Raw genomic sequence first — 12,685 nt, forward strand, 5'->3', positions numbered from 1 at the left:
TCAGGAAGACCACCTAGCTGTCATGCCCATGTCGGGCGGTTACACTCTCGTCCTCGACCCCACCATCGTCGCTGAGAAGCGTACCTATCCTTTTCGCGGGTCCTCATCGACGACGGCAGCAGCATCAATATCCTCTACCACGATACCATGAACAAGCTCGACATTGAGGCCAGGCAGCTGCAACCGTCCCGGACGTTGTTCGACGGCATCGTGTCAGGTCTCTCTTGTTCCTTGATCGGCTGGATCCAGCTCGATGTCATATTCGGCACTCTCGACCACTTCTGCCGCGAGCCCATCTGGTTTGAGGTGGTGGACCTGTCCAGCCCTTACCATGCGCTTTTAGGCCGGCCTGCCCGAGCCAAGTTCATGGCGGTCCCCCCACTACGCCTACTTAAAGATGAAGATGTCGGGTCCAAAGGGCCTCATCATCGTCGCCGGCGACTACAAGAAGTCTCTGGAATGCGCCAAAGCCGGATCCAAGTTGGTCGAGTCGCTGGTCATTGCCGAGGAGAGGCGTCAGCTTGACCGGATCATTGCGCTGGCTGGCGAGCGTCGGCTGTGCCGACCACGCCCAAGCAGCCAGCTAATGAGGCCTCGTTCTAGCCGTCCAAGGAGACCAAGAAGGTCCCCCTCAACCCGGTTGACCCCCAGCTGCAGACAGTATGTAGTCGTGGGCACCCGCCTCAGCAACAAATAGGAAGGCGAGCTTGTTGACTTCCTCCGTGAGAATCGTGATATCTTTGCATGGTCCCCCAAAGACATGTCGGGTGTCCTGAGGAAGTACGTTAAGCACAAACTCCACGTCCGCAAGGACGCCAAGCCAGTCTAACAACCACTGCCCGCTTCGCTGAAGAAAAGTGAAGAACCATTGGTGAGGAAATCGCCCGGCTACTCGCAGCCAGCTTCATCATGGAGGTTTTTCACCCCGGGTGGCTGGCCAACCCGGTCCTTGTCCTGAAGAAGAAGAATACTTGGTGCATAGCCTGAACAAGGCATACCCCAAGGACCCTTTTTCCCTGCCGTGGATATACCAAGTGATCGAATCCACGGTCGGATGCGAGCTCCTGTCCTTTATGGACGCCTAGTCCAGCTACCACCAGATGAAGCTGGACCCGGCAAACGCCCTCAAGACGTCCTTCATCACGCTCTTTGGGGCGTATTGCTACATCACCATGTCGTCCGGGTTGAAGAATGTCGGTGCCACCATCCAGAGCTGCATGCAGAAATGCCTGCCACCGCAAATTGGCTGCAACGTGCACGTCTACATCGATGACATCATGGTGAAGACAAAGCAACACCTCACCATCCTAGCCGACCTCAAGGAAACCTTCACCAATCTGTACCAGTACCAGATAAAGCTCAACCCGGAGAAGTGCATGTTCGTGATGACCCACAAGTGTATGGGGTCAATTGTAGCCCTTTTCGATAAGTAAGAGTGTCAAACCCAACGAGGAGCAGAAGGAAATGACAAGTGGTTTTTAGCAAGGTAATGTCTGCAAGTGCTAAAATTGTAAGTAGCGGAGTAGTTTGGTAGCAAGATATTTGGTTACGAGCAAGTAACAATAGTAGTAACAAAAGTGCAGCAAGGTAGCCCAATCCTTTTGAGGCAAAGGACAGGCCAAAACGGTTTCTTATGATAAGCAAAGTGTTCTTGAGGGTACACGGGAATTTCGTCTAGTCACTTTCATCATGTTGGCTCAATTCGTGTTCGGTACTTTGATAATTTGATATGTGGGTAGACCGGTGCTTAGGTGTTGTTCTTACTTGAACAAACCTCCTACTTATGATTAACCCTCTCGCAAGCATCCGCAACTACGAGAAAAGTATTAAGAATAAATTTTAACCATAGCTTTAAACTTTTGGATCCAATCGGTCCCTTATGGAATAGCGGATAAACTGGGGTTTAAGCTTCTGTCCCTCTCGCAACTCACCATCTAATAACTACTCCACAATGCATTCCCTTAGGCCCAAATATGGTGAAGTGTCATGTAGTCGACGTTCACATGACACCACTAAGAGAATGGCAACATATCGAACACATATCAAGTTCACATGATTACTTGCAACATGATTTCTCCCGTGACCTCAAGAACGAAAGTAACTACTCACAAATGATAAACATGCTAAAGATCAGAGGGGTATTAAATAGCATAATGGATCTGAACATATAATCTTCCACCAAATAAACCATATAGTAAACAACTACAAGATGTAATCAACACTACTAGTCACCCACAAGCACCAATCTATAGTTTTGATACAAAGATTGAACATAAGAGATGAACTAGGGTTTGAGAGGAGTTGGTGTTGTGAAGATGTTGATGAAGATAGCCCTCCCCAAGATGGGAGAGTTGTTGGTGATGATAATGACGATGATTTCCCCCTCCGGGAGGGAAGTTCCCCTGGCGGAATTGCTCCGCCGGAGGGCATAAGTGCTCCTGCCCAAGTTCCACCTCGAGGCAGCGGTGCTTCTTCCCAAATGTCCTATCCTTATTTTTTCTAGGTCAAAATGACTTATGTACCATAAGATGGGCACCGAAGGTGGGCCGAGGAGGGCAACACCCACCAGGGCGCGCCTGGGCCTCCTCGCGCGCCCAGGTGGGTTGTGCCCACCTGGTGGCCCTCCTCTGGTACATATTTGCTCCAATATTTCTTAAATATTCCATAAAAAATCCTCGGGGAGTTTTAGCTCATTTGGAGTTGAGCAGAATAGGTAGCTTGACGTAGCTTTTTCAGGTCCAGATTTCTAGCTGCCAAAATTCTCCCCCTTGGTGCATACCTTGCATATTATGATAGAAAAGGCATTAGAATTACTCCAAAAAGCATTATTAGACAATAAAACAACATGCATAACAGTAGGAAAACATGATGCAAAATGGACGTATCAGTTTGGCGTGCCAGCCAGCCAGCTTCTCGGCTTCCTCGTCTCGCAGCGTGGCATTGAGACCAACCCGAAAAGATCAAGGCGATCGAGCACATGCGCAAGCCATCCCAGCTACACGATGTCTAGAAGTTCACCAGCTGCTTGGCCTCTCTCAGCCGGTTTCTTAGCCAGCTAGGGGAGAGGGCCTTGACGCTGTATCAGCTGATGTAGAAGACGTCGGCATTCGAATGGAACGACCAAGCGGATGAGGCTTTCCGCGACCTCAAGCACACGCTCTCCACCGCACCCATCCTGGCTGCGCTGGCTGAGCAGTAGACGTTGTTGCTCTACATTGCAGCGAATTTCCGCGCGGTCAGCGTGGTGCTGGTGGTCGAGCGCCCAGAGGAGGGCAAGGCTCAGCCGGTCTAGCGCGCCGTGTACTACTTGAGCGAGGTGCTCTCCCTCTCCAAGCAGAACTACCCCCACTACCAGAAGATGTACCATGCCGTGTACCTGGCCGCCAAGAAGCTGAAGCAGCACTTCCAGGAGCATACCATCACCATCGTGAGCACGACCCACATCAACGAGATCATGGGCCACCGGGATGCTTCTGGCTGGGTCACCAAGTGGGCCATCAAGCTGACCAACCACACGATCCCGTACGAGCCCCGCACCGCCATCAAGTCCCAAGCATTGACCGATTTCCTCATCGACTGTGCGGAAACCTAGTACTTGCTGCCTGCACCCACTCGATGCACTAGTGCATGCACCTCGACGGCTCCAAGATGCGTACCGGCCTTGAAGCCGGCATCATGCTCTCCCCCCAAAGGGCGAATGACTGCAGTATGCGCTGCAAATCCACTTCGCCGCCTCCAACAACGTTACCGAGTATGAAGCATTGGTCCACAGCCTCCTCCTGGTCAAGGAGATGGCAGCCGACGCATCCTATGCTACAGCGACTTGGACCTGGTGGTGCAGCAGTCATGTGGCGAGTGAGACATCAGGGATGCGAACATGGCCAGCTATCACTTCCTGGTACAACAGCTGTCAGGCAACTTCGATGGCTGCGAGTTCCTCCATGTCCCCCAAGCGGACAACAAGGCGGCCGACATGCAGGCTAAGATAGCCTCCACCCGACAAGCGATCCCGTCTGGCGTCTAATACGTCTCTGTCGTATCTACTTTTCCTAACGCTTTTGCTCTTGCTATGACTCTAATTTGCATGATTTGAATGAAACTAACCTGGACTGACGCTGTTTTCAGCAGAACTACCATGGTGTTGTTTTTTGTGCAGAAATAAAAGTCCTCAGAATGGAACGAAACTTTTTGGAGAATTGTTTTACAATAAATGAAAAATACTGGAGCCAAGAACCACCGAAAGGGGGGCCCCTAGTTGAGCACAACCCACCAGGGTGCGCAACCTCTCCAGCACGCCCAGGTGGGTTGTTCCCACCTGGTGGCCTTGCATACCCTAACTCTGACGCTATAAAAGCCTTTTTTCAGAGAGAAAAATTAGGGAGAAAGAATTATCACGCTTCACGAGAAAGAATTATCGCGCTTCACGAGACAGAGCCGCCGCCACCTCTTGTTCTTCATCGGGAGGCCAGATCTGGAGTCCATTTGGGGCTCCGGAGAGGGGAATCTTCGATCTTCGTCATCACCAACCCTCCCTCATCGCCAATTCCATGATGCTCCCCTTCGAGAGTGAGTAATTCCCACTTGGCCACCAGATCTCTTTTGTCATCATCGTCCGACCATCCATGTATCATGCCCACCAGGGTCACTTTCCGGGAAGTTTCTTATTTTCCTAGTTTTCTAAATATTCCAAAACTGACAAAAAGTATTTTTGCGGATTTTTTGGAGTCCGTTTACTTACCGTATCATGTACCTCCTTATTTTTCATGATTCTGGAGTGTTCCGGAAGGACTCTTTTGTGTGTTCTTCCGATGTCAAAGTTTGGATAACATTGCTTTCAACATTAATGGGCGCACCTGAGATGTAGTGTTTTATTCGTTGCCCATTGACAACCCTTGGGTTAGTCCCTTTGACATTATTTACTTTGATAGCTCCGGATCGATAAACCTCCTCGATGACATAGGGTCCTTCCCATTTGGAGAGGAGTTTTCCTGCAAAGAATCTGAAACGAGAGTTTTACAGAAGAACATATTCTCCTACTTTGAACTCACGATTTTGGATTCTTTTGTCATGCCATGTTTTAACTTTTTCTTTGAATAACCTAGCATTTTCACAAGCCTGGGTTCTCCATTCATCTAATGAGCTAATATCAAATAACCTCTTTTCTCTAGCAAGTTTAAAATTATAATTGAGTTCTTTTATTGCCCAAAATGCTTTGTGTTCTAACTCAAGAGGTAAATGACAAGCCTTTCCATAAACATTTTATATGGAGACATACCCATGGGATTTTTGTAAGCTGTTCTATAAGCCCAAAGTGCATCATCTAATTTCTTAGACCAATTCTTCCGAGACCTATTAACAATCTTTTGTAAGATTAGTTTTATTTCTCTATTGCTAAGTTCAACTTGACCACTAGACTGAGGATGATAAGGTGACGCAATTCTATGGTTAACATCATACTTAGCAAGCATCTTACGGAAAGCACCATGAATAAAGTGTGAACCACCATCAGTCATTAAATATCTAGGGACTCCAAACCTTGGAAAAATAACTTCCTTAAGCATTTTAATAGAGGTGTTGTGATCAACACTACTGGTTGGAATAGCTTCTACCCACTTAGTAACATAATCAACATCAACCAAAATATGTGTATACCCATTAGAGGAAGGAAAAGGTCCCATAAAGTCGAATCCCCAAACATCAAATGGTTCAACAGCAAGTGAATAATTCATAGGCATTTCTTGACGCTTACCAATATTACCTATTCTTTGGCATTCATCACATGATGAGACAAACTTACGGGCATCCTTGAAGAGAGTAGGCCAATAAAAACCAGATTGCAATACCTTATGAGCGGTTTTGTCTCCCGCATAATGTCCTCCATAAGCTTCGGAGTGACATTTCCGTAGGATTTGTTCCTGTTCATGCTCAGGTACACAACGTCTAATAATACCATCTACTCCTTCTTTATAAAGATGTGGGTCATCCCAAAAGTAATGCCTTAAATCATAGAAGAATTTTTTCTTTTGTTGGTATGTGAAGCTAGGTGGTATGTATTTAGCAACAATATAATTAGCATAGTCAGCATACCCAGGTGTACTATGAGAAACATTTATTGCAGCTAGTTGTTCATTAGATAAACTATCATTAATTGGTTGTGGGTCATCAAGAATATTTTCAAGTCTAGACAAGTTATCAGCTACGGGGTTCTCTGCTCCTTTCCTATCAGTGATATGCAAATCAAATTCTAGTAGCAGAAGAACCCCCTAATGAGTCTAGGTTTAGCATCTTTCTTTTCCATAAGATATTTTATAGTAGCATGATCGGTGTGTACAATTACTTTAGAATCAACAATGTAAGATTTGAATTTATCAAAAGCAAACACCACTGCTAAGAATTCTTTTTTAGTAGTAGCATAATTTCATTGAGCACTGTCTAGAGTTTTACTAGCATAATGAATAACATTTAGTTTCTTATCAACTCTTTGTCCTAGAACAACACCAACAACATAATCACTAGCATCACACATAATCTCAAAAGTCAAGTTCCAATTAGGTGGTTGAACAACAGGTGTAGTGATTAAGGCTTTCTTTAGTGTTTCAAAGGCTTCCATACAATCATCATCAAACACAAAGGGAATATCCTTTTGCAAAAGAATAGTAAGAGGCCTAGAAATTTTAGAAAAGTCTTTGATAAACCTTCTATAGAAACGAACATGACCAAGGAAACCACGAATACCTTTGATATCTTTAGGACATGACATTTTCTCAATTGCATCAACCTTGGCTTTGTCCACCTCAATGCTTCTTTCAGAAATTTTATGGCCCAAGACAATACCTTCATTAACCATAAAGTGGCACTTCTCCCAATTCAAGACAAGATTTTTTTTGTTCACATCTCTGCAAAACTCGATCAAGATTGCTTAAACAATCATCAAAACACTTCCCATAAACAGAAAAGTCATCCATGAAAACCTCAACAATCTTTTCACAAAAATCAGAGAATATAGCAGTCATAGATCTTTGAAAGGTAGCAGGTGCATTACATAAACTGAAAGGCATACGTCTATAAGCAAATGTTCCAAAAGGACAAGTAAAATTGGTCTTTTCTTGATCAGATTATAAAACAGGTATTTGTGAAAAGCCAGAATATCAATCAAGGAAGCAAAAATGTGTGTGCTTAGATAATCTTTCTAACATTTGATCAATAAAAGGCAGAGGGTAATGATCTTTCCTAGTAGCTTTATTTAATTTTCTATAATCAATTACCATTCTGTAGCCCGTGACAATTCTTTGTGGAATAAGCTCATTCTTATCATTAGGAACAACAGCAATACCTCCCTTCTTAGGGACACAATGAAAAGGACTTACCCATCTATTATCAGCTATAGGATAGATTGTACCTGCTTCCAGAAGTTTCAATATTTCTGTTCTTACCACTTCTTTCATTTTCAGATTTAACAGACGTTGGTGATCAACAACGGGTTTAGCATCAGGGTCCATATTAATCTTGTGCTGACATAGAGTGGGACTAATGCCCTTAAGATCATCAAGAGTATATCCAATAGTAGCCATGTTCTTTCTTAGAACTTTCAATAATCTTTCTTCTTCATGTTCTGAAAAGTTAGCACTGATAATAATAAGATATATCTTCTTTTCATCAAGATAAGAATATTTCAAAGTGTCTGGTAATTGTTTAAGTTTAAACACAGGATCACCTTTAGGTGGAGGTGGAACTCCTAGAGTTTCAATAGGCAAATTGTGTTTAAGCAGAGGTTGTTGTTCGAAAAATATTCTATCTATTTCATTTCTTTCACGCATATGCAAATCATTTTCATGGTCTAGCAAATATTGTTCCAAAGGATCAGTAGGAGGCACAACAATAGAAGAAAGACCAATAATTTCATCCTTACTAGGCAAATCTTTCTTATGAGGTTGTTTAGTAAACTTGGAAAAATTAAACTCATGAGATTCATCCCCAAAGCTAACATCGATAATTTGTTTCTCACAATTTATTTTAGCATTGACGGTGTTCAAGAAAGGTCTACCAAATATAATGGGACAAAAGTCATCTTGTGGGGTGCTAAGAACAAGAAAATTAGTAGGGTATTTTATTTTCCCACACAAGACTTCAACATCTCTAAGGATCCCAGTTGGTGATATAGTATCTCTATTAGCAAGTTTAATACTAACATCTATGTCTTCTATTTCAGCAGGTGCTATTTCATATTTAATTTCTTAATATAATTGTTCGCACACGAACACGTCACCGTGTACCTCCGACGCCGAGGGCGATGCACCGCAGCTCACGTCGAAGGAGACCCGCCGGAAGCGCGGTACGCAAGACAATCTGGCGGGCGCTTTTGTAGACCCGAAACCCCACACGCCCGGGAGGGACCCCGCCAGGGTGCGCGGCGGCTATGGGCTACCCTAGGTCAACCTGGTCGCCCCTAGGGCCTCGTGGATCGCCACCCTACAACTAGAAGAACGAACAAAGAACGAGGAAGAAGAAGAACAAGGGAGAGAGATAAAGGTAAAGGTAAAAGATGATAGATTGATTGTTTGATTGTGTGTTGTTCAATCGGCCATCACCCCTTACATATATATGAGGTGGCTGGACTTCCCGTACAAGTAAAGGACTCAAATCACGTCCAAAACATCAAAACATAACCTAACTCGGACTACGAGGGATGGAACTTCCGTCAGCCCGGAACTTCCGGGCTAAAATTACACCAAGTAGCCCTCTTACACAACTCCTGGAGGTTGCATATGGCTTCGGATCTCAATGGTCCCAAAAGCAAAGTTGTAGATCTTGCAATGCAGAAAAATTCCTTAGTTGATCACTTTTTGATCCAAGGTCATCTTGATGTTGAAATTGGCCCCGCAAATCTGCAAATAATGTTAAAATTCTAGTTTCGGGGCGCACCGCGTGCAAACTTTCGGTTTATCCCGGAACCTCCCCGAAAGTTTTGCCCGGAACTTCCGGGGCAGACTTATGCAGCACACCATTTTGGCTCTAACTTTTGCATACGAGCTCCGATTTAGACGTTTCTTATATCAAAATTGATCAATTTGACGAGACTAAGACAATCCATGTAGAAACGTTTCCCATCTGAGGCCATCTTGGGGGCATAATCAGCCGAATAGTGTTCTGAATGCAAAATCTCAGTACTTCAAACACAACTTCGCCCTTAGAGATTAGATCGGATGGCTACAGCCCAAATATCAAAATTTCTCCTTTTGATGATACGGAACTTTCTCACTTTGAGCACTTTTCCATTTGAAGCCTTCTTAATTACGTTTTTGACCATGCCAAAATCTGGTGTCAACACATGCCCCCCTGTTTTTCGGCAAAGCTTGTGTGCCGAAAAATAACTTCCACATAGCTTGTTCTAAGGACGATGTCAACACTCCATCGGCCATTTTGCATGTTCTTAGGACGATAAGTATATATCGGCCATTGCTTGTAAACTTCGTTCTAAGCACATATAGCCGAAACAAACAAACGAAATATCAAATCAACTATTTCAGCCCTTTGGATCAGCAGCGAACTTGTAGCTAACCAAATGTATATTGACTTGGTAATACCCTTTCATGATGTAAGAAATTATATTGCATGCATGGATTAAAATAAGCTCATTGAGGGTTACCAATCATACCTGATGATGAATTCCATGGCATAAACGTTAATGGCATGGTCGAAGAATATGGATAATGTGTAGACCGAAGATGCTGAAACCTTCGGCTTGGTCCTTCATAGTTTTTACTCTTTTCATTCTTGACCTTTGCCGCACTTATTGTAATGGAAGCTTGCACATAATTCTTATTTTGAGCACTTCCTTTGGGAACCCATGCCATGTTCCTATCTTCAAGTTCTTGTGCACTAAGTTTTTGTAATTTCTTCTTTTGCCAATATGATAAGCCGAGTGGGCACCCCGGCTGTGATTTTGTTTGAAGCAGTGGCAATTCTTATTTTACCTTGTGCACTCTCAACTTCTTTTCTTCAGATTTGGCACTCTGATTTTTATCAATTGATTGCTTCACTTCTTTGCCTTTTGTAGCCAATGTCAACACTTTAATTGACTCTTTGTTATTTGAGATCAAATCTGAAGTAGCACACTTACGACCATCTCTTTTCACGTGGTAAACTTGCTTTACCACCTCTTTATTCTTCCTTGAGCTCTGGACCGATTCCTTATGATTGAAACGGTCTTTGACACGTGATTGTTCAAATGTTGATCTTCTTGGAGCTGCATAGTATTGGTGAGATGGTCTAGAATAAGATGGAGAATGTGCCCTTGTATCATACCTGTCCCATGATGAATATGTATCTATATGAGCGTAGGGAGGCATCCACGACATTGGCATTGGCGGCCCAAAATAAGGATATGAATATGTTGCATTAAAATTATCACTTTGCCAATACCAATCCTCATATTTGCGCCTTGGGGGTGATCTTGGTTTCTTTGCATGATTTGGCTGATAAGCATTCTTCTCTTCACTCTTCTTTTGATATTTATATAATAATTGTGCAAAAGTGACCTTGGATTTCTTGCACTTGTGCTTATTGCGGCCTTTATCTCCTTTGTCTTGACTTGCATCGATCTTTGGATTTTCTTGTTGCCCCCCAGTCCTTGGCATCTTCATTGTATCTTCGATAGAACTCTTGCCTTCAAGAATATTTTCATTGTGCTCTTGAACAACTAATTTACTTGAAACCTTGATCCCATCACCTGTACTTTTTACCTTCTCTTTAAATGGATCGGCTTGAAGCAGCCAATGCAAAAGCCTTTTGCCATCGGGACCAATTGGAATAGACTCGTCATCTCTTGGTGTCTCAACAAATTTCAATCGTCCTTTACCAATGGCCGACTTAACTATTTGACAAAACATGTTGCAATCCTTAATACTATGCTTGAACGAAACATGCAACTTACAATACATTCGTCCTTGGATAGATGGCTTGGCATGGTGATCAAGAATTCTAATGTAACTATTTTTTAACAACAAATCAAAGATTTGATCACACATGTTTGAATCGAAGGTATACCTTTTGTTTTCTAGCCGATCTTGGTGTGTGAACGGCTTTGGAGGTAAGCAAACGAATGGTTCAGATTTAGAATCTCCCCATTCGGCTGTGCATTGTGTTTTGCACTCTATCTCCGATGTCTTTGGATACAATATAAAATTAGCATCGGATTTCTCAAAAGAATTTGACCTTGGCTTTAAATTTCTGAAACGAAAATAGTTAGAATACACATGTCCCAATTGAGACCAAGTGCAAGCCAAGTAAGAAACAAGCAAAGCTACCCAATTAGATATGAAATTTTGATAAAGCAATGGGGAAAACTTTGCCTGCAATAATAGGTCACTATCGGTCTTTATAAATGGCACAATAGATTAACCGATATGTTCTATAATAGTTTTATTGCTAACAAGTAAATTTCCCTTCGTCATTGGTCTTTCAAAATTACTTATGAGAATTTCTCTTATAGAAGCATCAACAATAAAGTTGCGACCAAATCGAAAGATAGGTAAATCACTTTCTAGACATACCTTTTCAAACACGTTGGGAGAGCATGATGGTTGCGTTACTTGAATGATAGGTTGTTCCTCTTTTGAATAGCTCCCCAACACCTTGTCATCCTGTTTTTCTAGAATAGATTCGGCATGTGTAATATTTGATTCGGTCTTTTCAATAGCCGAATTAACATTGTTATCCGAATCACCATCTTTTTTGATAATTCTATCCACACCCAATGCTTTCTCTTTTTGGCATAATCTAGCTTGAATTGCAGTAGGATTAATAGGCTTTCCCTCTTTTATTAATTCATGTAGAACAACATTGCATTCATCCCAAAAAGATGTAAGATTTTTCTTAATGACCCAATCTGGATAGAATTGCCCCCGACACTTTTAGACTCTTTTGGTAACAAGATGTCACCAAAATTCTGTAATTTTGCACGGGAAACATTGTATGCTACGATACTAGGTGAAGACACATGTGATCCTGTAGAATTTTCACGTATTCGGCTATTAGCATGAAGGTGCGAAGCCGAATTATGAATACCCATAGTTGCATATGGTGCCAAACAATTAGTAGCATGAGGTGTAGCATATGATGATTGAGGGTAATTGGCCGGATAACTAGTAGTAGCATGGCCAATTCCCATATCCACCGGCATGTTTTGATTAACATATTGCAAGCTAGTTGCCAATGAATAAAAAGGTGAAGCACTTTGTTGCATACTATCAGAAGTTCCTATGTGAAGTGTTTCAACTTGATTAACGGAACTCATCATGTTGTTCATCGGCATATAGATTTGTGGGGCTGCCGTTGCACGGAAGTTCGTATACATATGTTCCATGTTGCTAAAATTATATGAGGTAGAAGCATGGAGATTTTGTTGCATCGGCTCTTGCACATAATTAGATGCATGATTGATAAAACTAGGGCTAGCCGATACATTATGCTCATTAGGTGATCCAGCAACAACATATGGATTATTTGCATCTACAAAGGGGAATTGGGTATTCATATTACCTTTGTAGATTGCAACAACTTGATGACGATCTCTTCGTAGCAAGAAGGGCTGGAGACTGTTCAAAGCTTCTTCCCCAGCGGAGTCGCCAAAAAGTATGTTCGCACACGAACACGTCACCGTGTACCTCCGACACCGAGGGCGATG

The sequence above is a fragment of the Triticum aestivum genome, chromosome 1B (genome assembly GCF_018294505.1).
Source record: "Triticum aestivum cultivar Chinese Spring chromosome 1B, IWGSC CS RefSeq v2.1, whole genome shotgun sequence".
Taxonomy (NCBI): Eukaryota; Viridiplantae; Streptophyta; class Magnoliopsida; order Poales; family Poaceae; genus Triticum; species Triticum aestivum.